This window comes from Dama dama, chromosome 11, assembly GCF_033118175.1.
Source record: "Dama dama isolate Ldn47 chromosome 11, ASM3311817v1, whole genome shotgun sequence".
In the NCBI taxonomy this organism is placed as follows: domain Eukaryota; kingdom Metazoa; phylum Chordata; class Mammalia; order Artiodactyla; family Cervidae; genus Dama; species Dama dama.
In genome coordinates this window covers 12311420-12337659 of record NC_083691.1, presented here as the reverse complement: position 1 = coordinate 12337659, position 26240 = coordinate 12311420, and the positions used below count along the sequence as shown (strand labels likewise).

The 26240-nt window shown below is 38.9% G+C and overlaps 1 protein-coding gene and 1 pseudogene across 5 annotated transcripts in view; one reads left to right on the top strand and one right to left on the bottom strand.

The window, feature by feature from the left end:
* STRBP (spermatid perinuclear RNA binding protein) overlaps window positions 1–26240 on the bottom strand; it is a 136741-nt gene that overhangs the window by 93443 nt on the left and 17058 nt on the right. The gene's annotated exons all lie outside the window — the stretch shown is intronic.
* Window positions 5034–6010, top strand: LOC133065418 (GTP-binding nuclear protein Ran-like; annotated as a pseudogene).

Below are 26240 nucleotides of genomic sequence, written 5' to 3'. Positions count from 1 at the left end.
AGAAACGTTTACCAAAGACCTAGAAGAACTAAAGAACAAAGAAACAGAGATGAATAATACAATAGACAGAATCCATAGCAGAACAGCTGAGGCAGAAACACAGATAAATGACCTGCAGGACAGAATGGTAGAAATCACTGCCACAGAACAGAATACAGGAAAAAGAATGAAAAGAAATGAAGACAGCCTAAGAGACCTCTGGGACAATATTAAACACACGAACATTCTCTTTATAGGGGTCCCAGAAGGAGAAGAGAGAAAAGGACCCGAGAAAATATTTGAACAGATAAAAGCTGAAAACTTCCCAAACATGGGAAAGGAAATAGTCAAATCCAGGAAGCACAGAGTCTCCCAGGAATGATGAGCCCAAGGAGGAACACACCGAGACACACAGTAATCAAATTGACAAAAATTAAAAACAGATAAAATATTAAAAGAAACGAGGGGAAAATGACACATGACATACAAGGGAACCCCCATCAGGCTATCAGCTGATTTCGCAACAGAAACTCTACAAGCCAGAAGGGAATGGCATGATATATTTAAAGTGATGAAAGGGAAGAACCTACAACCAAGAATACTCTACCCAGCAAGACTCTCCTTCAGATTTGATGGAGAAATCAAAAGCTTTCCAGACAAGCAAAAATTAAGAGAACTGAGCACCACCAAACCTACAACACATGCTAAAGGAACTTCTCTAGGCAGGAAACACAAGAAATGGAAAAGACCTACAGAAAACCCAAAACAATTAAGAAAATGGTAATAGGATCATATAGATCAAGAATTACCTTAAATATAAGTAGATTAAACACACCAAAGACATACAGACTGACTGGGTGGATGAAAACATGTGCATGTATGCACTTCCACTTACCACATCACTTTGCTTGACACTCTCCCCCCAAAGTACGGAATTATTTTCTATTATTAAGTTAATCATTCTCCCATTATGGCTTCCAATTGTAATTTATCTTTTAATTTTTGCGTGGCTATTGATTGTGAAAACTGATAAACATCTTTCATTATGGTGATCTTGTAACTACTGCTCACTTAATACCACTGCATCATGATTGGTCAACAGAAAAATAATACAACTCTATATCACCAAAACTAGGATGTAATAAAAAAACAAAACCTGTAATCACTTTTGAAAATCCAGACGCATATCAGAATTACCTTGGAATTTTTTGAAAAATACAAATACTCAGGTACTGCTTTTTTTCTCCAGATATGTTTCTAATGAGCAGTCATGTTTAAAAACAACTGGACTATATGTAAAAGGTTAGTTTTACTAACCCTTTATCTAGTTTGTTTCAATTTTTCTATTCTATATTCAGTGCTCCCATCTCATTTAGTTCATGTTCTCCAATTTCTCCATCTCTTCCTTTTTTATGTTCTTTCTCAAGGCTTTATCAAGGGCTGTAGAAAAGCTTTCATATACATATATATATATATGTATAATATATATTTTAGAAGCTTTAAGGATTTTTGCCTAACTAACAAAACTGACATTTTGATTCCACTTGTTTGACTTAGTGTGAATAGAATGCTAGATTTCTAATTAAAAAATAGATATGCAACAAGTAACACAGGTTTACTGTACAGCATAGGGAACTACAGTCAATATCTTGTAATAACCTATGATGGAAATATCAAAACTAATATTATGTGTCTTTGTATAACTGAATCACCTTGCTTTACATCTGAAATATTGTAAGTCAACTATACTTCAATAAAATATATATATATATATATATATATTTAAAAAATCAACTCCTGAAATATGCAGTAACATGTATGAACCTCAAAAGCATTAGGCTAAATGAAAGAGACTCAAAAGGAGTCACACTTGGATCTTTCCCTAGTGATCTAGTCATTAAGAATCCATACTTCCACTGCAGGGGGCACAGGTTCAATCCCTGATCAGGGAACTAGGGCCTCACATGACACTCAGCACACCCAAAAGAAAAAAAAAGGAGGCATACTTAAATGATTCCATGTATATGACATTCTGGAAAAAAACATAACTATACAGGGACAGAAATTAGATCAGGCTGTCAGGGGCATTAGATGAAGGAAGAGAACCAACTGCAAAGGAACTTAAGGAACTTCTTGCAGCAATGGAAAACATATTATATCTTGATTGTGGTGGTGGCTACATGACTGAAACAGTCTGTCAAAATTCATAGACTTGTATACCCAAAAAGGATGAATTTTACTCTATGTAGAAAGTGAAGGTGTTAGTCACTCAGTCAAGTCTGACTCTCTGTGACCCCATGGACTGTAGCCCACCTGGCTCCTCTGTCCATGGATTCTCCAGGCAAGAATTCCCTTCTCCAGGGGATCTTCCTAACACAGGGATTGAATCAAAATTTTCAACACCTGTCCCAGACACTACCCTCCCCATAAAGCTATCCATTTTTTGCTCATTTCACAAATATTTATTGAATGGCTAGAACATGCCATCCCCTATTCTAAACACTTAAGACACAAAAGTAAACAAAACAAAAATCACTGCCCTCATAGAGCTACACCCTAGCAGAGGGGTTGGGAGGGAAAGCAATGTATCATTTGTTGTTCTGTCTCTAAGTCCTGTCTGACTGTCTGTGACCCCATGAACTGCAGTACACCAGGCTTCCCTGTCCTTCACTATCTCCTTAGTTTGCTCAAATCCATGACCATTGAGTTGGTGATGCAATCCAACCATCTCATCCTCTGCCACCCCCTTCTTTTGCCTTCAAACTTTCCCAGCATCAGGGTCTTGGATTTCCAATGAGTCAACTCTTCGTATCAGGTGACCAAAGGATTGGAGCTTCAGCAACAGTCTGTGCAATGAATATTCAGGACTGATTTCCTTTAGGATTGACTGGATTAATCTCCTTGCTGTCCAAGGGACTCAAGAGTCTTCTCCAGCATCACAGTTCGAAAGCATCAATTCTTCAGTGCTCAGCCTTCATTATGGTCCAACTCGTACATCCAAACATGACTACTGGAAAAACCATAGCTTTGACTACACAGACCTTTTCCAGAATAGTGATGTCTCTGCTTTTTATTTATTTATTTTTTTATGTCTCTGCTTTTTAATACGCTGTCTAGGTTTGTCACAGCTTTCCTTCAAAGGAGCAAGCATCTTTTAATTTCATGGCTGGCATTCATTGTCCACAGTGATTTTGGAGCACAAGAAAATAAAGTCTCTCACTGTTTCCATTGTTCCCCCATCTATTTGCCATGAAGTGATGGGACCGGAAGCCATGTTCTTAGTTTTTTGAACGTAGAGTTTTAAGCCAGCTTTTTCAACCTCCTTTTTCGCCCTCATCAAGAGGCTCCTTAGTTCCTCTTCACTTTTGCCATTAGAATGTTACCATCTGCATATCTGAGGTTGTTAGTGTTTCTCCTGGCAATCTTGATTCCAGCCTGTGATTCATCCAGCCCAACACTGAAAGTGAAAGTAGCTCAGTCATGTCCAACTCTTTGTGACCCCTTTGACTGTAGCCTGCCAGGTTCCTCTTTCCATGGAATTCTCCAGCCCAGAATACTGGAGTGGGTAGCCATTCCCTTCTCCAGGGGATCATCTCAACCCAGGGATCAAAACCAGGTCTCCCACGCTGCAGGCAGATTCTTTACCATCTGAGCCACCAGGGAAGCCCCCAGCCCAGCATTGGTCATCTGAATACATCATAAACATCCTGTATAACTCAATAATGTAGTCATTGTCACAGTCAAGTGTTATGCAAATAAAAAAGAGCAGAGTAAGAGGAGCCCAGAGTGTAGGAAATGCAAGTTACAGAATTAAAAATCAAAGTCAGCTAACTGACATCATAAATTTTGAGCAGATTTAAAAGTGAAGAATATTTCAAGTAGAAGGAACAGCAAATGCAAAGGCCCTGAGTCTCAAACATGCCTGCTTGAAAACTAGCAAGGAGGTGAACAGAGTGATCAGGGAGAACAACGGTGGATGAGGCTGGACAAGTAATGGGGTCAGATGACATAGGGCCTTGTTTGGCTATCACTCTTGGACTGCAAGGAGAGCCAACCAGCAGATCCTAAAAGAAATCAGTCCTGAATATTCACTGAAAAGACTGACGCTAAGGATGAAACTCCAATACTTTGGCCACCTGATGCAAAGAACTGACTTACTGGAAAAGACCCTGATGCTGGTAAAGATTGAAGGCGGGAGGAGAAGGGGATGACAGAGGATGAGATGGTTGGATGGCATCACCGACTCAATGAACATGAGTCTGAGTAAACTCCAAGAGTTAGTGATGGAAAGGGAAACCTGGCGTGCTGCAGTCCATGGGGTCACAAAGAGTCGGCCATGACTGAGCGACTAAACTGAACTGAGTGAAACAGGGAGCTAAAGTAGGGTTTGGACAATAAATGATGATATGACATATTCCTGAAGGACTCTTCAGGCTATTGTATTGAACTAGACTGCTGGAGGCAAAAGTACATACAGTTGAGGGTCTGATAGGATTAGGACTCCTTCTGCAAAGATCCAGGGGAGAGATGATGATGGGAACAAGATGGCAGCAACAGGGGAGGCGGGGAGAAGTGTTCCAACTCTGCATGTACTTTGAAGGTAAGACCAAGAGGATTCCTAGTAGACTGGATGTGGCATGTGAGAAAGGAGGAATAAAATTAACGCCAAGGTTTTTGCCCTGAAAAACTGAAGGATGAAATTATCTTCATCAAAGACAGGGAAATCTGGAGGCGGAGCATATTACAAAGAGAAGAGAAGGGGTTTGGCCTTAGACATGTTCCATTTAAGATGTTTATCAGACACCCCAGTGAGGTTGAGTAGGTAGTTACGTATTTGGCTTTTAAGTACAAAAAAAGAGGAGCGGGGCCAGGGTGGGGGCCGCGGGGCTGGGATGGGGGTGGGTGTTGGGGGGTCCAGGCAGTGGCAGGCGGCAGCCATGAGGTGGCAGTTTACCGAGTCCTCTGGGGGGAGAGTTCTCCTCACTCCCCTGCCATGGAGGCCATGAGGGCGCCGGGATGTGAGCTGCAGTGGGTCAGGCGAACTGTTGTAACATAGCGATGGCTGCCCAAGGAGAACCCCAAGTTCAGTTCAAACTTGTTTTGGTTGGTGATGGTGGTACTGGAAAAACTACATTCATGAAGCGTCATCTGACTGGTGAATTTGAGAAGAAGTATGTAGCTACGTTGGGTGTTGAGGTCCACACCAACAGAGGACCTATTAAGTTCAGTGTATGGGGTGCAGCCGGTCAGGAGAAGTTTGTGGACTGAGAGATGGCTATGATATATACAAGGTCAGTGTGCCATTATAATGTTTGACGTAACATCAGGAGTTACTTACAAGAATGTGCCTAACGGGCACAGAGATCTGGTATGAGTGTGTGAGAACATCCCAATTCTGTTGTGTGACAACCAAGTGGATATTAAGGACAGAAAGGTTAAGGCAAAGTCAATTGTCTTCCACCGAAAGAAGAATCTTCAGTACTATGACATTTCTGCCAAAAGTAACTACAGCTTTGAAAAGCCCTTCCTCTGGCTTGCTAGAAGATTGACTGGAGACCCTAACTTGGAATTTGTCGCCATGCCTGCTCTTGCCCCATGGTGGTCATGGACCCAGCCTTGGCAGCACAGTATGAGCACGATTTAGAGGTTGTTCAGACAACTGCTCTCCCGGATGAAGACAATGACCTGTGAGAAAGTGAAGCTGGGGCCCAGCGTCAGAAGTCTAGTTTTATAGGCAACTGTCCTGTGATGTCAGTGGTGCAGTGTGTTTGCCACTTTATTATATAGCTAAGCAAAACATGTGCTTATTAATCTTTGGATGCTGAAGGAGATGGATGGGCTCTGGAGTGAATGTGGCAGTTTAATAAAAAAAATACCTTCATTTTTTTGGACCAGCATATTTAGGTGTTTTGGAACACAGTTGTTTTCCTCCTTGAGTTTCAAATATAAGACTGCTATAGTCACATGACAATATTGAGAGGTGGAATCTTGTTTGTGACTGTCATTCTCATTCCTTTTCGTTTAGAATCAGAATAAAGTTGTATTTCAAATATCAAAAAAAAAAAGATTTCAGAGATAACATGAAAGCCACTGTAGGAGAGTATTAAAAGATAGAAGTACTGATACAATCCCCAGGGGAAACTCCTATTCTAAAAAGTAGGGAGAAAGAAGAAAATAATAAAAGAAACTGAGAAGGACTGACCAATAAAATGGGGGTGGGGGGGTAGGGAGGTATGAACGTGTGGTATTCTGGAAGCCAAAAGTAAAAAAAAGTGTACCCTACAAAGGAAACTATAAGTAAGGTGAAAAGACAGCCCTCAGATTGGGAGAAAATAATAGCAAATGAAGAAACAGACAAAGGATTAATCTCAAAAATATACAAGCAACTCCTGCAGCTCAATTCCAGAAAAATAAATGACCCAATCAAAAAATGGGCCAAAGAACTAAACAGACATTTCTCCAAAGAAGACATACAGATGGCTAACAAACACATGAAAAGATGCTCAACATCACTCATGATTAGAGAAATGCAAATCAAAACCACAATGAGGTACCATTACACGCCAGTCAGGATGGCTGCTATCCAAAAGTCTACAAGCAATAAATGCTGGAGAGGGTGTGGAGAAAAGGGAACCCTCTTACACTGTTGGTGGGAATGCAAACTAGTACAGCCGCTATGGAAAACAGTGTGGAGATTCCTTAAAAAACTGGAAATAGAACTGCCATATGACCCAGCAATCCCACTTCTGGGCATACACACTGAGGAAACCAGATCTGAAAGAGACACGTGCACCCCAATGTTCATCGCAGCACTGTTTATAATAGCCAGGACATGGAAGCAACCTAGATGCCCATCAGCAGATGAATGGATAAGGAAGCTGTGGTACATATACACCATGGAATATTACTCAGCCATTAAAAAGAATTCATTTGAATCAGTCCTAATGAGATGGATGAAACTGGAGCCCATTATACAGAGTGAAGTAAGCCAGAAAGATAAAGTACATTACAGCATACTAACACATATATATGGAATTTAGAAAGATGGTAACGATAACCCTATATGCAAAACAGAAAAAGAGACACAGAAATACAGAACAGACTTTTGAACTCTGTGGGAGAAGGTGAGGGTGGGATGTTTCAAAAGAACAGCATGTATACTATCTATGGTGAAACAGATCGCCAGCCCAGGTGGGATGCATGAGACAAGTGCTCGGGCCTGGTGCACTGGGAAGACCCAGAGGAATCGGGTGGAGAGGGAGGTGGGAGGGGGGATCGGGATGGGGAATACGTGTAAATCTATGGCTGATTCATATCAATGTATGACAAAACCCACTGAAATGTTGTGAAGTAATTAGCCTCCAACTAATAAAAAAATAAAAATAAATAAATAAAAATTTTTTTAAAAAAAGTGTACCAAGGAGCAATGAGTGATCATCTGAGTCAAATGCTATTTATAGGTCAAACACAATGATGACTAACAACGTACTTTGAATTCTGGTACTTTTATGTTATCGACGACAACCTTGTCAAAGGCAGCTTCAGTCAAGAAGGAGGGGAAAAGCTTAACTGAATCAAGCTGGCTTAAGTGAGAATAAAATGGAGAAACTGTAACCCTCATACATTGCTGGTGGGAATGTAAAATGCAGTCCTTTTGTAAAATGTTCTGACAGCTCCTCAAAATGTTAAACATAAGGTTATCAAATGACCAGCAATTCTCCTCCAAGGTATGCACCCAAGAGAACTGAAAGCATATTCTCACAAAACCTGAACATAAATGTTCTGATCAGCATATTTCGTAAGAGCCAAAAAGTGGAAACAACCCAAATGTCCAAAACCTGAAAGATTAACAAAACATGGAACTCACCCACGGAATGGAATGTTATTCAGCCATAAAAAGGAATGTTGTATTACAACATGGTAAACCTTAAAACAGGCTAAGTAAAAGAAGACAGACACAAAAAGTCACATATTGTTAGGTTCCCTTTATGTGAAATTTTCAGAAGAGGAAGATCCACAGAGACATAGGCAGATTCCAAGAGAACAAGCAGAGCTACAGACTGAGGAACAGAGTGAGTGACTGCGAAGGGATAGAGGGTTTTTTATGGGATGATGAAAATGTTCTGTAGACAGTGGTGATAGATGCACAACTCTGAATATACTAAAAAACCACTGAACTGTACACTTAATGGTGGTGAATTTTATAGTATATGAATTATATCTCAATAAAAGAATAACAGAGGAAGAGAGAGAATCAGTTCAGTTCAGTTCAGTTCAGTTGCTCAGTCATGTCCAACTCTTTACAACCCCATGGACTGCTGCATCCCAGGCTTCCCTGTCCATCACCAACTCCCGGAGTTTACTCAAACTCATGACCATCGAGTTGGTGATGCCATCCAACCATCTCATCCTCTGTCGTCCCCTTCTCCTCCTGCCCTCAATCTTTCCCAGCATCAGGATCTTTTCAGATGAGTCAGCTCTTTGCATCAGGTGGCCAAAGACCTGGAGTTTCAGCTTCAACATCAGTTCTTCCAATGAACACCCAGGACTGATCTCCCTTAAGATGGACTGGTTGGATCTCCTTGCAGTCCAAGGGACTCTCAAGAGTCTTCTCCAACACCACAGTTCAAAGAGCATCAATTCTTCTGCACTCAGCTTTCTTTATAGTCCAACTCTCACATCCATACATGACTACTGGAAAAACCAGAGCTTTGACTAGACAGACCTCTGTTGGCAAAGTAATGTCTCTGCTATTTAACATGCTGTCTAGGTTGGTCATAGCTTTTCTTCCAAGGAGTAAGCATCTTTTTATTTCAAGACTGCAGTAACCATGTGCAGTGACTCTGGAGCCCAAAAAAATTAAGTCTGCCAATGTTTCCCCATCCATCTGCCATGAAGTGATGGGACTGGATGCCATGATCTTTGTTTTCTGAACGTTGAGCTTTAAGCCAACTTTTTAACTCTCCTCTTTCACTTTCATCAAGAGGCTCTTCAGTTCTTCACTTTCTGCCTGCCATAAGTGTGGTATCATCTGCATATCTGAGGTTATTGATGTTTCTCCCGGCAATCTTGATTCCACCTTGTGCTTCTTCCAGCCCAGCGTTTCTCATGATGTACTCTGCATATAAGTTAAATAAGCAGGGTGACAATAAACAGCCTTGACATACTCCTTTTCCTATTTGGAACCAGTCTGTTGTTCCAGACTGAGCAAGAATGGGAGGAAAGAAATTAGAAACAATTAAACAGACAACTTTCTAGAAGTTCTGCTACAAAGAAGAGCAAATATACAGGATAGTACATGGCAATGAAGGTAGGGTCAAGAAAAAGTGTTTTCTAAACTGGGGGTATTTGAAATAACATGCTTTATAAACTGATGAATGACCTAATAGACAGTAAAACAGTGATGTAGGGAACTGGCTGGCGGTAGTGATTCTTGGAGCAATACCCTTGAGTAGTTCAAAGGGGGTGGTATCTGGCATACAACTAAAGATGCACAGACAGTTCATCCATGTTAACAGGAGTAAAGGCAGAATGCACAGGCACAGAATGCTTCAGTCTTCCTAGTGAAGTAGGAAGTTTCTTAGGAAGCAAGGTCATCAGTTGAATGGGACAGAAGATGTTATTCCTTTAAAAAGAAAGGTGATGGTAAAAGAGCTGTCTAGAAGAGTGATAGAACCAACACACTAGGTACATATATGACTGCCTGGCAGTATTAAGGACCCTCTGAGGTTCAAGGGCATGAACTTACGATTAGTCAGCACAGCTGTGGGAGTTTGTGTGTGCACACATATGTACACACATGCATTTTCCAGCTATGTTCAGATGCACAGGTACATAGTAGAAGAGTCAGCTTAACCAGGATTACAAATTTTGCCAAGTGAGTATGATAAAGCAAGAAGGGCATGGTAATTGAGGGTAGATGAAGAGGAGTTTGTAAAATGACTGGCTATGGAATTTACACTGGGTGAGGAAGGAAATGAGAATGTCAAGAAGGTAAAAGACAATGAAAAAGTGGTAAGATCATGGGCCTGACGTCCACAGAAAACAAAATCACTAGAGGAAGAGAGTTCAAGGAACTAGAGGCCGGTGAGTGAAAAGAATCATCTATGGGTTAGGTCATACCTAAATGCTCAAACCCAAGAAATCATTCCAGTTTCTGAACAGTAAAGAAATTCTTATAATTATCAAATAATTTTGCATCCTGCTGCCCTTTATATGCCATCCAAAATGGAACTACTGGCACGCCTGGTGTAAGTCCCATACATTTTTATCTATTTATTTAGTAACTTACATAAATTTACCCCTGGCATATTTCAGGTACTAATAAATACTTAGTGATGGATACAGGACCCTGATGAGTTACAAAGCTATGTAGTCAAAGAAAGAAAAGACAAACAAGTGAGCAACTGTTCTTACCATATCACATATATCAGAGACAATTTCTCAGCATTTACAGCTGTCTGCCTTTCAGACTACATCACACAAACAATTCATTTACCAATCATTGTCCTTCATATTTACTATTCAAAGACACTGCAGCCGATGAGGCAATTTTCTATGTTTGGCTGCAAAGCCTATACATTATTAATAATTAAAATTAGAGAAGACACAGCCATTTCATCAAAGGAAATCTGTTTTAAAATTGTTTTAACTAAAACAGCTTGCATCTTCCACATATTTTTCTTTAGGAACACACATACATTGTTAATTTTAACCAAATACATTCTTTTTTAACTTCAGGTAACAATGGGGGGAAAGCACAAGGCTTAAGAATTATATCCTGGAACTTCCCTGGTGGTCCAGTGGTTAAGACTCCACGCTTCCACTGTTGGGGGCCCAGGGTCCATCCCTGGTCAAGGAACTAAGATTCTGCATGTTGCACAGTGCAGCCCAAAAAAAAAAAAAAAAGAATCATTGCCCCCCACCAAATATAAACTTATTTTGAATTCTAAAGCAATTACAAAATCCTCTCTGCTCAACTCTATCTCTTCATCACAGAATGTAGGAAATGAGCAATTTTCCTGAAACCAAGTGGTTCTCATCTCTGCATTAGAGTAAGAAGCACAGGAAGCTCTGTAAGCTAGACCTTGTGCCCTCATACCACCAAGGACCAATTTAATTGGTCTGGGGTGGGATGTAGGTTACCAATAATTTTTTTTTTTTTTAACTCTCCAGAAAATCCTAACATACAGACAGGAAAGAGAACTACAGACCTAATCTAATCCTTTCATTGGCAGCCCATATGTCAAATTTCAAGTCTAACTTACTGCCTTCTACATATCTCCATCTGGAAGGTTGTATGCACACCCCAAACGCAAATGTCCAATCCTAAAGTCAGCATGTTTTCCCCAAAGCATATTTTTTGTGTTTTTGTTCTGTAACATTTCAGATTATGAAATATAAATTACATGCACAAAAATGCATAAAACATATAAGTACAATTTAACAGTCCTAAAAAAGTACACCTGTGATTATCAGCCAGATTAAGAAATACACAACAAACAGCAAGCACCTCAGTATCCTATATATCTTATCTTGGCTGGTATCCCAACTCATCCAGCCACCATCAGAATAGGGGTCATCATCATAAGATTCCTCCTTCTCCCAATCTTCAATAAATCCCAAGTACTGAAGATTTTACTGCCTAAATATCTCTCCTGTTCTTTTTCACTGCCATTTTCTTAGTCCAGGCTCTCATGAGTTTGAACTTGTCTCCAGTTTAACCAACGAAATGATATCTTAAAATAAATCTGATTGCTACCTACTCTTCCTGGCTTCCCATATCTTAGCAAGATAAGATTCCCCTCTGAACTGGCCCTGATCTATATCTAAATATCTATCTACCTACCTACCTATTTCTCTCCCTCTCACTTTCCCATCCCTATGGAACTTGCCCCACTTCAAAAATTATACTGCAAATATACTAACATGCTTACAATTTCCTAAACACACTATGCCATTTCCTATCTTTCTACCCGTTCTTCTGCAGCACATATCCTCCTTTCCCACTGCTGAACATGAATTTATCTTTCAGACACAACCCAGCCACCAATTTCTTCAGGAAGTGGTCTCTGACCACCACTCTTTCCCTAAATAGTGATTCATTCTCCCTCTATGCTATTTCTGTACCCTGTTCTTGTCTATAGAATCATTTATTACACTCGTACTTAGAAACAATTTTTAGTGGCAGCCTCCTTTCAACAGCCCCACACCTGCTCCAGGAATTGTCCTTCTCCATCCACAAAGGCAGGTTTCCAACAGGAGATCCAAACTTCAAAATCTACCCTCAAGCATAGCTGAACCAGACTGGGCCAATCAGACTCCAGCCTGGGCCAATCAGACTCTCCCTCCCAGGAACCTGGAATTCAAATTAAAATAGAAAACTGGTGTCTCTGTGTGGCTGAGAACTATTAGTTTCAAAGGAAAGGCTATGGGACGTCCCTACTGGCTAAGACTCCACAGCACAAGGGGCCAGAGTTTGATGCCTGGTCAGGGAACTAGATTCCACATGCTGCAATGAAGACTCAGCACCACCAAACAAATAAGTATTCTTTAAAAAAGAAAGAAAGAAACGTTATGGAAGCAGCCATATTCTAACCATAGGTACTAAAAAGAGGACAAAGCAAAAAAAAAAAAAAAAGAGAGAGAGAGAGAAAAGAAAGACTAGATGGGCAGAGTAAAACAAAGGTAAGAGGAGACAATCCTATGGGGCTTCCAGTTATTCCTAGAAGCCACTCTGATTTCTTCCTGTTCTTGAGTTTTAAAAGCAAGACCTATATACTGAGATCCAGGCAAGAATACTTGAGTGGGTTGCCATTTCCTTCTCCAGGAGATCTTCCCGACCCAGGGATTAAACCCCGGTCTCCCGCATTGTAGGCAGACGCTTTACCATCTGAGCCACCAGGGAAGTCCAGATTTCTATTACTTGCAACGAAAAGGTCCAAGTAATACTGGATTAACTTTCTTACACATTATCTCTATTAGCACCCTGAAGGCAGAGGCTGTCTGGTCTATTTGCCAGACTAAGACAGGCCCTGGAAATGTCAAGTGGTCATTAATTAATATCAATCATGGCAGACTTAGGAGCTGTGCATTTTTCCATATGTAAATTTTAATTTTTAAAAAGTGTAACAAGTTTGAACTCCAGCTAATTATAATTAATATGTATGTCAGTGTTTAGAAATAAACTATAAGAATGTCTGCTATTTATTTTGTAATACATCAAAAAAAAGATTGATAGATGGATAATGGGATAAAGAGATGGATAAACATGATAAAGTAAACATGAGAAAATGTTAATTGCTGGGGTTGAGCTAATTGTAGAATATGTAGGTGTTCACTGTATAATTCTTTCAAATCTTTTGCATGTTTAAACTTTAATAATAAAATGCTTAGAGAAAAATGTACCAGCAATACATATGCAATGATTTATATGGACAAGGTCCACACACATATTTACATAACTGATTGTACTACTCTCTGCCTTAAAATGAAATTTCAAAGGACTTTAACAGATACACTAGATAACTCAGTGACTTCCTTCCACTGATTAAGAAATTTTAAAACTGTTTTGTCTGTCTTTCCAGTTCACATGCGTTTTATAATGACAGCAGTTAGGCACAATTAAAATGTAAAACTAAATACTTCTAATTTCATACTTCTAAACTCCTTTAAAACTAGTTTTAGAAAACATAATAAAGTTAGATGGGGAAAATTCAAATCATGTTTTCTACTATCAAGACCATTCATCAAGACAAAAGAGCTGTCAGCTTTATACTGTAAACCTCCCCTTGACAAGACAGAAAAATACACTAGGAGAATAAGAAGATAAGAATCACAAAATCACAAACTGCTGAAACTGGTCAAAAAGACTAACACAAGATTCTTATTTGTCAAAAAGAAAATTAAGACCCAAAGAGGTTGATAGATCTTGCCTGATGATGATGTGAAAGTTGTTCAGTCGTGTCCAACTCTTCGTGACCCCATAGAATATACAATCCATGGAATTCTCCAGGCCAGAATACTGGAATGGGTAGCTGTTCCCTTCTTCAGGGGATCTTCCCTACCCGGGGGTTGAACCCAGGTCTCCCACTTTGCAGGCGGATTCTTTAATAAGCTGAACCACAGGGGAAGCATCATCCTGCCTGAGGTCACCAACAACTTTTTAGGAAGGCTCAGACTCAAACCTGGGCTCATGACTAAAGTCCAGTGCTCTTTCCATCCTCTCCTGTAGTTCTCTATCTCTCTTTTTTTTTTTTTTTTTTTTTTTTTTTTTTGGTAAGAGTAATATTACATAGGGCTTCCCTGGTAGTTCAGTGGTAAAGAATCCACCTACCAAGGTAGGAGATGCAGGTTTAATCCCTAGGTCACAAAGATCCCCTGGAGAAGGAAATGGCAACACACTCCAGTATTTTTGCCTGGGAAATCCCATGGACAGAAGAGACTAGTGGGCTACAGTCCATGGGGTCACAAAAGACTCAGACTTAGCAACTAAACAACAATAAAATATTATATGAAGTGCCTCATCTCAGCTTAAATGTTTAATATTTGTTCAACCTGTTTAATTTTTTTGTACCACGTGTTCAAATTCTAAATACAAGCAAATACAGGAATCACATTACAACCAGAATTCAAATGACATACCTTATCATTCACTGTAACTGAACTTCATTAAAAACAGCCTGAAAGTGCTATTCCACTGTTTTAGACAAATAAAGAGGCAATGACAGAATTTCAGCAATAAATGTGCCTACATTCCTCATATGTAGAAGGCCAAAATTTAACATGTACTTTCACCAAAACTGAGTAACTCAAAGCTACAAAAGTTGGAGAATAAGCCTTAATTCAGCCTATTTTTTGGTCTTTTTTTTTTTAAAATTCAGAGTGTATTTTAGAGTATATTTACTGAAATAATGGATTACAGATCTGGATAACTGTATTTATTCTTGCAAAAGCATTCAAGAAATGCTAGTCTGTGTTGTATAAAGAGTGTGGTTAGACTTCAGAGAATTATGATGCAATTACTGTATTTCTACTGACATTTTGTCAGACAACTGAAAATCAAAGCAAAGACTAGACTCCTAAGATACAACTTTAGCAGAATACACTGTTATCCCACAGAGCCATAGGTGACCAGTCAGATGCAAACAAAATAGTGTTTCTTTTCCTATCTCTGTTTCATAGCAAAACGAAAGCTGTAAGAAATGTTGAAAGGGTAGTTAGCTATATGCAAAATAAATTTAAATCATGTTACTTCTATTTAATAAAAGACACTTCTGAAATAATTTAGGAATAGAATGCTCAACAAGACAGTTCCAAGAAAAATAACCAAAAATAAGTCAACCACAATGAGTATGCTGTCTGTTATATTAAAATGGGGATATGTAGAAGTATCTAGCTTACTCTCTGATTAATAATCCATCTGTACAAACACTTAACATTCTGCCACAGTGCACATCTTTCAACCCCTAAATCAGATTCCCACAAGTGCTGTTTCTAAAAACACCTCACCAAGAACACCTCAACACTGATGAAACACTCAAAATACTACAGAAGGGCATCATACTTCTAGTATGTCAGTAAGGAAGGACCGCTTTGCTACAAAGCAGCATATGTTCCCAATTTCTTGAGCAGAATGTACTAAAATGGTTTTTTACCACATGGTAAGTACAGCAAAATTATCTGTAAAATTACATAGATAAGCACTGTATTTCAAAAGAATATATTTTTCCTACTGAGACAAAACATAACTGCCACCAATTATTTTGTTTCTTAGTTCCTTTACTCATTTTACACATCATTTTATCTACCAAAAGCAAGGCTATAAAATGTAACTTTTTTTTAATATAACTTCTAAACAGAGTAAAACCTCTTGTATTTCATTAACTGACATACCTGAAGTATGATGTCATTTACGAATGTAATGATGACAATGAAGCAATGCAAGTTCTTGATGAACTTTCTGAATCTTCTAAATTAAGACCAAATTATGCCAGTAATTTGTCAGTATATTATTTGGACATCAGTAATACTATACTGGACATATTGTTAAGGAAAGATACATATAAGAGCAGTGGTAATAGTATGCATAAAAAATGCTGGATAGATTTTCTGCCCAAAAAATGGTGTGTTATACAAACTGCACTTTGATGCCATGAGATCTGCATGTAAAAGTCCCAGTTCTACAACTTCTTAGCTGGTTTCCTTGAAGGTCTCTCATTTGCAATGGGAATACCACTACTTGGCTTTATCTGTTGATCGTTACCTCACAAAGATGGTACAAGAAGCAAGAGCTGAATGTGTGTAGTCACACTTTGTAAAGGTAACACTGGGTTGCTCTGGCATTCCTACTGAAATCTACAGCATTACAGCTGTGGAGGAAGCCGCTAACTATTCACCAAAAGCCACTGATTCCTCCAAAGGAAGAGTTGTAGTGGGGACAAGGTTCGCCACCCTTCACATTCTGTAGCTGAAAATGAACTCCTCCCAAGAACATTTCAACACTGATGAAATAACTCCAAATACTACAGAATGGCATCCTACCACCCAGTCAGCAAGAAAAAGGACATGACATTTCCCAATCCCTCTGCAGCTAGATAAGGCAACGAGACTAAGCCCTCAGCAACCAAAGTGAGCAGAAATTAATCGTATGTGCAACTTCCACCTCTCTTAGAGAATGTGTCCAACAAAAACAACCATGGAAGCCAGGTACTAAAGATGGTAGGATCCCATGTCTCAGCTCCCTAAGTGCCTATATAAAGCAGAGCCACAAGCTGAGGTGGACACCTGCTCTGGGTATTATACAGAGGATTGAGGCATTTTAGCTGATGTATTTCAGGGCTCTAATTCAGCAGCTGGGGTTACTTAACGAATACAATAGCCAACCCCTCACACAAGGTAATGGGTACAACTTAAAAATCCCTAACAGGAACCTAACAAGCTTCCAACATCTTCCCACAAAGTAACACATAAAAGATAAAATTCCCAGTGTAAGAGTTTCCCAAAAGGACATTATCTGAGAAGACTGTTAAAGTGTAAGAGATAAGAGAACTGGCCCTGAAATCGGACTGCCTCGGTTCAAATCCCTGCTCTATCATTTGCTAAGTGTGTAATCCTGGATGGAAATTAACCTCTCTGTCTCACATGTAAAGTGAGAAAAACAGTACTCACCTTATTATGTTGTTGTGATGTTTAAGTGAAAAAAAAAAAATTCCATGCTTAGCAGAAAGCATGGCATAAGAACACTTGGTAAATGTTAGCTTTTATTATTAAAATGATAAAAATCATGATTCTGTAAAATTTCACTGAGCTGATCATATACCAATAGGAATGTTACTGGAATGCTATCAAGATTCTCTATAGTCTAGTTACTAGTGCAAAGTATTCTAGTAGATACGCAGTTAAACCTAGATTCCCTGAAAGGCAAACTGAGAGGAGCTCACTCTCAGTATTCAAGAAAGACAGCTGCCTTCAAGAAGCATGACCTAGGGTCCGGTCATTTGCAAACCATTACAGAGACCAAGAGAGAACAGTGCGTTGTATTAAAATAAAACAGCCTAATTTCAGGACAGGCTGTACAGGACTCTAATGGCACTGGTTTTCTAAAACAGAAAGAGTCATCCTAGAATCCCAAATAGGTACAAGGATTTATAAACAGTTGAGAAACAATCTAAAGATGTGAAGGGAGATTACCGAGGAAACTTCAGAAATCTGTCCTGCCTTTGGAACAATGATCTTACAGCACAGAGTTTTGTGATTTACACACCTACAAGGAGAAAATCCGTAACAGATTTTAAACCTAGGTGTATCATAAAAGCAATTCCATATTTTAAAAAAACACACTCCAAAAATAAATTCTACACTGTAATACCATCTGGAGAGAAGGCACAAGGTCAATAAATTATACAAGGAGAAAGGTAAACTCAATTATAACATTACACAAGTTTTAGAATGAGAATCTTTTAAGTGTTACTAATGATTTCCTCAGCAGTGGCAGTAACATTTATGCTTTGGTATCCCTAAATATAAATATATTTAAGTAAATAAAGCAAAACAAAAGAAAATATTGGGTTGGCCAAAAACTTTGTTTGGGTTTTTATGTAAGATAGCAGAAAAAGCCCAAATGAACTTTTTAGCCAACCCAATAAAATAAAAGCCCTGTTAGTACTGAACGCCTACCCTGCCCTCTCTGCCTATCCAAATCCTTTTTCCCAGGGCCACGTTTACTCACACTGCTCCAATGAGGTCTAGTGAAAGACGTTTACCCTGACCTCTTTTATTGGTACCTGTAGCACAACTGTGTATTGTCACCCTGCTTATTTAACTTACATGCAGAGTACAATATGAGAAACGTTGGGCTGGAAGAAGCACAAGCTGGAATCAAGATTGCCAGGAGAAATACCAATAACCTCAGATATGCAGATGACACCACCCTTATGGCAGAAAGTGAAGAGGAACTAAAAAGCCTCTTGATGAAAGTGAAGGAGGAGAGTGAAAAAATTGGCTTAAAGCTCAACATTCAGAAAATTAAGATCGTCGCATCTGGTCCAATCACTTCATGGGAAATAGATGGGGAAACAGTGGAAACAGTGTCAGACTATATTTTTTTGGGCTCCAAAATCACTGCAGATGGTGACTACAGCCATGAAATTAAAAGACGCTTACTCCTTGGAAGGAAAGTTATGACCAACCTAGACAGCATATTAAAAAGCAGAGACATTACTTTGCCAACAAAGGTCCATCTGGTCAAGGCTATGGTTTATCCAGTGGTCATGTATGGATGCGAGAGTTGGACTGTGAAGAAAGCCGAGTGCTGAAGAATTGATGCTTTTGAACTGTGGCGTTGGAGAAGACTCTTGAGAGTCCCTTGGACTGCAAGGAGATCCAACCAGTCCATCCTAAAGGAGATCAGTCCTGGGTGTTCATTGGAAGGACTGACGCTGAAGCTGAAACTCCAATACTTTGGCCACCTCATGTGAAGAGCTGACTCATTGGAAAAGACCCTGATGCTGGGAAGGATTGGGGGCAGGAGGAGAAGGGAACAACAGAGGATGAGATGGCTGGATGGTATCACCAACTCGACGGACATGAGTTTGAGTAAACTCCGGGAGTTGGTGATGGACAGGGAGGCCTGGTGTGCCGTGATTCATGGTGTCGCAAAGAGTCGGACACAACTGAGCGACTGAACTGAACTGAACTGTAGCACAAATTTAGACTCCAGGGCACTGAATGTCTTACATTCATATGAGTATAACTTAACATCAAGAGCAAAAACTCCTGAAGGGCAGAGATTGTCATCCTGTTGTGCCACGCCTGTTTTACTCAGTCTGAGCTGACTAAAAATGATTAACATCTACAATTCACTGAATGCCTCACACTGAGCTTAGTGAAGTCGCTCAGCTGTGTCCAACTCTTTGCGACCCCATGGACTGTAGCCTGCCAGACTCCTCCATCCATGGAATTTTCCAGGCAAGAGTATTGGAGTGAAAAAAAAAAAAAAGAGTGGGTTGCCATTTCCTTCTCCTGGGGATCTTCCTGACCCAGAGATCGAACCCAGGTCTCCGACATTGCAGGCAGACGCTTTACCATCTGAGCCACAAGGGAAGCTCTAAATATTTTTAACGGAAAGTTATAAAAGATTTGATAAATACAAATTGCCAAATGACATCTGAATTTATGGAACATGTTAATCAATATCTGCAAACCAGTCATCTAACAACAGAACTAGTGCATTCTCGCTACAGTGGAAACAACCTAAACAGTCTTCATCTTCACAGCAGCACTATGAGAAGGCAGGGGAGACACAGGCTCAAAGGGACCCAACCAAGGTCACAAAGCTATTAAATGTCAGAGCCAACATTCAAAGCAGGTTTTCTGACTTAGATGCCAATTTTCTTTCCACCATATCTATTCTGTTACTTGGATTTACTCTTCTCCTCTGCCTGCCTAAGTTCTACGTATTACTCTTTAAGCGTCAACTCCTCCAAGAAATCCTCTCCAACTACCATAGGTTACACTTTTTTCACTTCTCTTTTCATCAATGTTCAATGAACGGTCTAAATTTTACACTCCTTTGTTGTTGCCCCCCATTTCAGCACAACACCCAGAGCAGTTACTTAACTGCTGTGGGGTGTGTGTGTGTAAATATATTTGCCACACACATGTATGCTAAATGTACACATAATATAAACTCCTTACCCAGGTTTACAAAGTCTCAGCTGATCTGGCCCCTGCCTACCTCACCAAGCTCTCATCTGTATCCCACTCTCTGGCTCTTCCTCTCTCCCCCTCCTGGTTACACTCCAATCACTCTGTCCTCCTTTTTGGCTCCTCCCACATACAACTGTGTCCCTGCACTGCACTAGCAGTCCTCTCTGGCTGGCAGAGTCTTCCAGCCAGAGAGACACTTTCTTAACCTTCGGATCTAACTATAAACAAGATCTCTTCAGAGGCCTTCCCCGATCATCCAATTAAGTAGCCACCCCATCACTCTCCTATCTTAATATCAAGCTATATTTTAATTATCTGTCTAGCACTTAATAGTGTATTTCTTGATTATTTATTTTCTACTTCAACACAAGAACATAAGGTCAACAAAAGTAGGGACCTTGCCTCTCTTTTTTACCACTGTATTCCAGTGTCTAGAACACTGCCTGGCCCACAACAGATATTCACAAGGGTGTTGAGTAAATACCTTTATGAATAAATTAACAATTACTTCCATTTCCACTATTCTATTAATGGTTTTTTTAGCACCAAAGTGGGGAGAGGGGCTTAAAAAGTTAACAATTTGCTAGCTATAAACAAATCTCTCCATCTAATTGAAGTAGAATACTTTTTCTACAGAATTCCTTCTCTCTAATCTCATTCCATTCTCTAATCTCATTCTCATCTCAAACCAATGGTAAAGATGCACCATAGTAAAGCTACCAATTTCCCCCAAATTGATCCACTGATTTAATGAAATTCCTATCAAGATTTTTCTTACACAAACTTATTCTAAAATGGCAAGTCACAAGATTTAGAATTGCTAAAACAATTTTGAAAAAGAATAAAAGATGAAGTTAAAGACTTACTATACTGCTACAGTTACCAAGCCTGCTGGTACCAGCAGAAGAGTACACTCAGATCAATGGAACAGAATAGAGGCCCAAAATCAGAGTCATACAAGACTCAGTCCAACTGGATTTTGAAAAAGGTGCAAAAGTAATTCAATGAAGGAAGGATGGCCTTTTCAACCAATGATGCTGGAGGACCTGGAGATTAATAGGCAAAAAAAAAAAGAAGAAGCAAACAAAAGGAAAAAAAAAACTTTGACCCAAATCTCATAGCTTACATAAAAACTAATTCAAACAGATCACAGACTTAAATGTAATACTATAGAAAATCTTCATAACAGAGCTGGGTCTACAGTTCTCAGACTTGACACCAAAAACAAGACCCATAAAAAGAAACCTGATAAACTGGACCTCATCAAAGTTAAAAACTTTTCTTCCAAGAGATCCAATTAAGAAGATTTTTTAAAAAAGAAAAAAGTTAAAAACAGGGAGGAAATATCTGCAAACCATATATCCAACAGAAGACTTCTGGCTAAAATACTGGGTAGCCAAAATGTCTGAACAATAAAGAACATTCAAAGCTCAACAGTAAAGTAAAACAAAACAAAAACAAGCAATCCAATTAGAAAATGAGCAAAAGACACTTCACTAAAAAGGACATATAGATGACAAATAAACACTTTAAAAGATGTTCAATATCATTAGCCATTAAAGAAATACAAATTACAGCCAAAATGAGATATCACTACATACTGATCTGAACGGCTAAACAAAAAATAATTCACTGCAAAATAGTACAGCCACTTTGTTGGGAGGATCCCTTGGAGAAGGGAAAGGCTACCCACTCCAGTATTCTGGCCGGGAGAATTCCATATACTATATAGTCCACAGGGTCGCCAAGAGTTGGACCTGGCTGAGCGACTTTCACTTTGGAAAATCATTTGGCAGTTTCTTACAATGCTAAGCACAGTCTTTTATCATATAATCCAGGAATCACACTCCTAGGTATTTATCCAATGAGTTAAAAATTTATGTCCACCTAGACACAGATGTTTATAGCAGCTTTATTCATAATTTTCAAAAGACTGGAAACAAGATCTTTCAATAGGTGAATGAACAAACTAATATACCCACACAGAGGAATATTATTCAGGAATTTAAAAGATGAGCTATCAAACCACCAAAAGACATGGAGGAACCTTAAATGCATATTGCTAAGTGAAAGAAGCCAATCTGAAAAGGCTATACATGTATGATTTCAATTATAGTCATTCCCTGTACTCAATCCACTCATCCACGATACTCAAATTCATTGGTATCCATGAATCCATCAATTGGTATCAAATTCATTGGAATCCACATCTGTAAATTCAACCAAATGAAGACTGAAATTCCAAGGTTAAAGACCCACAGATATGGAGGGCTGACTGTGTATGACACTCTGGAAAAGGGAAAACTATCACTGGTAAAACATCAGGGGGAGGGATAAATAGGTAGAACACAGGGAGATTTTTTTAGGATAATGAAACTATTCTGTATGATATGGTAGATATAGATGTACTTGTCAAAACCCATAGAACAAATAACACAAATAGTGAACCCTAATGTAAAGTATGTAAACTATGGACTTTAGATAATAATGTATCAATATTAGTCCATCAAATTTAACTAGTGAAAGATATTAATAAAAGGGGCAACCAGTGAAGGAGAAAGATATATATGGGAATTCTGTATTAACCTGAAGTTGAACTCTGCTCAACTTTCTGCAAACCTACAACTATCCTAAATAATAAAGCCTGCCAATTTTCCTTAAAAAACAGTAGTAACATCAAATGCTAGTAAAGATGTAGAGAAATTGAGCCATTCATACATTGCTGATGGAAATGTAATGCTACATCCTCTCTAAAAGTCAGCAGTGTCTTATAAAACCACCGTATTCACCATACAATGAAGCAATTGCACTCTTGGGCATTAATCCCAGAAAAAATGAAAATGTATATACAAAAACCTGTATACAAATGTTCACATTAGCTTCACTGGTAACAGCCAAAAACTGGAAACAATCCAAATGTCCCCCAATTAAACAAATTGAGACATTTCTATCTACCATGAAATATCACTCAGCTATAAAAAGGAACAAACTATTGATACATACAACTACTTGGATGGATCTCAATAAAATTGTGCTAAGTTTTAAAAAAAAAGCCAATCTTAAAAGATTACATACTGTATGATTCCACTTTTTTTTTATTCCACTTTTATAACATTCTTGAAAGATCAAATTATACTAATGGGTTTTTATTCAATATATTATTTCTTAACAATAGCAAGAGAATATACAATTATCTCAAAATAAGAATTTTTTTACACTCCAAAGGTAAAGACATACTCTCCAAAATCAAGTATTTCCCCTGGGTGGGCTGACAAATTTCCCAGAGCAGTGGGTCTCAGGCTCAGATGCACATAAGAATCACCTCTAAGAATTACGATGCTTAGGCAGTATCCTAGACCAACTCAATTAGAATCCCTCAAGGTTTCAAGTTTTTTTAAAAGGTGATCCGTACTTTTTAAAGCTCTCAGATATTCCAGTGTGCAATTAAGATTGAACATCCGTATCTGCCAAAGTAAGAGAGTCATTTCAAAACCAACCCTTACTGCATGCCAGGATTATTAACAAGAGTTAAGGATCTGGCCATTAACAATTTGCTAAAATCTTAGCCACAAAAACCATTCCACTGATAAGTGGAAACTTAACCCAAATCTCACCCATCTTCCAGAAACAGAAGACTCAAAGAATTAATCCAAGAAAGATAACAGTTCATTATGATCTATTTTTAAATAACGCCCTTCCTTGGTAATGGGAGTCTGAATCAGAAGTTGAATACTAGGTTCATTTTCATCTGTGAAACTTCTATAAATATAAAAGTGGAACCATTAATCTGGCTTTCCAAAATCTTTCAAGCAAAAAGGTTACCATATTCAAGATTTAACCTAAAATCAAAAGGAGGGATTTGAAACAATCTCAGGACTTTCACAAATTTAACTACCTACACACAAACCATGAAGCTTTCCTGGTGGTTCAGCAGTAAAGAAGCTGCCTGCAATGCAGAAGAGGCAGGTTTGATCCCTGGATTGGGAAGATCCCCTGGAGAAGGAAATGGCAACCCACTCCAGTATTCTTCCCGGGAAATCCTGTGGACAGAGGAGCCTGGCGAGCTACAGTTCACAGGGTTGCAAAAGAGTTGGATGCACACACACACACACACACATACACACCCCATGAGAACAAGGCAGAGAAGAGAAACATTTCAGATGAACTGCTCTTTTCCACTTGCATGTAAAAAAGCAGCAGTGGCAGCATCACAAACACACAAAAAAAGATTTAAAACTAAATGTCATGTAGGAACATTACACACACTCAAACAAACCCACATACCACATAATTCAACACATCCGGGTAGCAGTGGCTAAGAAATGGAACAGCATGGAGACTGCAAGGATTTGGCAGACTGATTTAGAGAGATTCACATCTCCTTTGCCTTTAATTTTGCCTGTTACACTACCCAAATAGTTTTTGGTTTTAGGTTTGTCTGGAGTTTGGGGCAGGGGGGGATGATTCCATTGTGTAAATTATTAATTTAAAACAGACCCTCAGTCCAGGTAAGTTAAATAAAACACACAAGAATGCTATAAAAAAAATTCGACAGCTGTATGTTGCTTAAAACATTAAAGTGATAAGGTCATTTTTAAATATGTGTAATCTTTTTACAAGTTCAGAAGAACCACAAATTATGGAGCTACAAACCACCAGCTATTCAAAAGAAAATTGTAGCTTATAAAATACTGGCTGACTGCCAGTACAAATGAATTTTTTTCCCTCAAACCAGCTTTGTAAGCCACAATACTCTTTCAAAAGTGACTATAACCATATTATCCAATCAAAGAGTAACGTATTAGACAGTAAAGGTAAGTTAATTCTTGGCCTAAAACAAACTGTAAAATCCACAAATTGTTCACCAACATAGTAAAATGCCACTTTAGAAAACTTCATTACTATTTTACCATAATTTAATCAAGTAACTAAGTAAAAATTACAATAAAAAATAAATTTGGAATCCAAATACCAATCAACACCTTTAAAAAGAGAAGAATAACCACCATCCAACCCCTGCTTAAAATAGTCATCCTTTGAAAAATCACAAAATCCCCACTACAATCCAAAAATACTTCCTTAAAACTCACTGACCAAACAGAAACATAAAAGAAAACACTTTGGAGACAGACAAGGGTTCAAATCCCAGCTATACAACTTCTTAGCTATTAAGTCAATTAACCATTCCAAGCCTCACTTTTCTCATTTATAAAATGGAAACACCACTGCTCACCTCACAGTGAAACTGTTTGAAAGATCTAAAGATAGATCTAAAGATGTAAAAATACTGGAAACCAGACAATTCTACGGAGAAGGCAATGGCACCCCACTCCAGTACTCTTGCCTGGAAAATCTCATGGACGGAGGAGCCTGATAGGCTGCAGTCCGTGGGGTCGCTATGAGTTGGACACAACTGAGCAACTTCAGTTTCACTTTTACGCATTGGAGAAGGAAATGGCAACCCACTCCAGTGTTCTTGCCTGGAGAATCCCAGGGACGGGGGAGCCTGGTGGGCTGCCATATATGGGGTTGCAGAGTCGGACACAACTGAAGTGACTTAGCAGCAGCAGCATACAATTCTACAAAAATAAGGTAACAATGTGAGAATAAAAATATATACTGCAATATAATTTTGCAAGCCTAGATTAATTACTCTATATGAATTCTCCAGTCTAGCTTAACTGACATAACGACTATCTGAACTGAATAAGTATCACACTTTTCCCTCATAAAGACAATGGCCTCCTCTCTCCCTCACCTACTTAAAACTCATTCTACCCAACACTGTACATGTCACACTTGTTACAGAGAACACTGCATTAGTTATCTTTTCATGAGATTATATATCTAACCTCTCTCACTAGACTACAAACTACTGAAGAAAAGGAATCCATTTTCATAGTGTACATCTTTTGCTGTGTTTAGTCACTGAGCCCGTCTGAATCTTTCACGACCCCATGGACTGGAGCACATCAGGCACCGCTGTCCGTGGAATTTCCTAGGCAAGGATGCTGGAGTGGGTTGCCATTTCCTTCTCCAGGGAATCTTCTCGA